General features: G+C 39.6%; 1 non-coding gene across 1 annotated transcript; it reads left to right on the top strand.

Moving 5' to 3' along the window:
- The first annotated feature begins 246 nt into the window (after window positions 1–246).
- Window positions 247–318, top strand: Trnae-cuc. The gene has a single exon. It is a non-coding gene; the product is annotated as a tRNA-Glu (tRNA).
- The last annotated feature ends 1,637 nt before the right edge of the window (window positions 319–1,955 follow it).

The raw sequence follows: 1,955 nt of genomic DNA, 5'->3' as shown, positions 1-1,955 counted from the left end.
TATTGATAAGTGCATTTGCTGAATAAATAATAGTAAATTATTACAACTCGAGACTGACGGCGACCATTGTTTGTGCGACGGGATAGGGATGGACGTTGCCATGCTGACATATATATGGGACAGCTAGTATATATACAAGAATTGCTCGTTTAAATATATAAGATAAGATAGTGATGAGTGATGACTGATGACTATAACTATGAATGATAATAAAAATATTTATATGAATTCGTAACATTGTCAATATCCGATATGGTCTAGTGGCTAGGATACCTGGCTCTCACCCAGGAGGCTCGGGTTCGATTCCCGGTATCGGAAGTTCTTTTTTGTAGAGTTTAACATAATTATATCATAATTTGGACGAGCTCAACTCAACCTGCGGACCGCCGGGATTTTATCAGTGGCCCGCATGGAGTAAAACCATTTTGAAATTCACGCCTACCAGCAAAATACTGCAGAGTCGTGATTCCCAACTTCAAATCTTGAAGAACGTTATTTTTTAACCATTAAAAATTTGTTTGCGGCCCGCGACAACAAGACGAAAATGTGTTTGTGGCCCATATAAAAAAGGTTGAGTACCACTGCTTTAGACCCACGTAATATTATATCTATAGGTAAAAGTAACACTAAATATTATCATGTTATCTGTTTAGACTGTTTCTTTCTTCGTGTTTATGATAGAGATAACGTGATATTTATACTGGATCAGTGCAAAGGTTCCATAACGATATAAAAAAGTTAGTTACCAGAAAGAATATACATTATACAGGTGTAACAAAACAAAGTGATCATAATTTTTATGTGTATGTGTCCCTCAAAATATATAGTTCACTGTGAAAATAGCAGCGCTAACAGACAAATTTTGTGATTTGTATGGGCGCCCCAGCGCGGCGCAGAGTTTGCCAATACACAATATGTTAAAAATAACTCTTTCAGCGCTGCTACTTTCACAATGAACTCAATACAGAAGACCCATACACACCCTAAAGTACTCACTGTGTTCTTGCGCCATGTATATTGTTAAAATTATTAAAATTGATTATAAAAAAATATTTGGTTTATTATTGTATTATGTGTATCTTGTCACATATTGTTATAGTGAACAATGCCGCATTAGGTAGTCTACATGTGCCTGAATGGCCCTAAATAGCATTTGAATGTCAATGTATTGTCGCAAGATTTGTAAAGGGTCCGCTACAGTTGACTCCATTCAGAAAACGACTCAGCCATGTAACAAGTCGGCTTTATAACGACGCGCACTGAAATAAGTCAAAGCCAGTGGGCAATATTTCAGCACGATTACTGTTTGGGACTTAAGTGCTAGTTTCCCGTGACATTTTGTATCCAATCATAGTGCGCGAAAATGTCGTGATATACGAAACGATACACGTACGCGTCGCCTATTGGCTAATTGTTCCTACCCCCCTATCCTAGAATATTGTAACTTTTGCGCTAGAATACATTTTTTGATACGCTAAGAATATACGTTGTTATTATTTCAAAATTCACCATAGGCCTTAGTAGTTCGAGTTTTTTCGAGCCTGTATATGTAGCTAAACACACGCCGCTACATAAGTGGACCTTCGAACCATATCTGGCGAGGATTTGAGCTGCGGAATCAAATCATCTGAACCAAGGCGACCGTTTGGACTGCTAACGGCCACGCAGCACTACCAGTGGTGACAATTTGCACGCAAACGAGGACTACGGTGCTGTGAGTTGTGACCAGGAGCGAGCAGCTGAATACGTACGCGATATCGACGGCAGAGGAACGTGCACAGGAGCCAGGATTCCCGGGTCCGCCCGCATCAGCTTAGTGCCCCTGCGGTGAGTACTTCACGTTAATATTCCCAATTTTCATAGGTCACTATTATGTCTTTGAGGGATATGGAAGGCCAGAGTAGCAAACCTCGTGATAAGTCTCCGTATAGAAATGTTACAGATGATAAAACTGA

Source organism: Aricia agestis, chromosome 8 (genome assembly GCF_905147365.1).
Source record: "Aricia agestis chromosome 8, ilAriAges1.1, whole genome shotgun sequence".
Lineage (NCBI taxonomy): Eukaryota > Metazoa > Arthropoda > Insecta > Lepidoptera > Lycaenidae > Aricia > Aricia agestis.
Note: the sequence above shows the minus strand (reverse complement) of the source record. Positions and strands in the feature narration are given on the sequence as shown.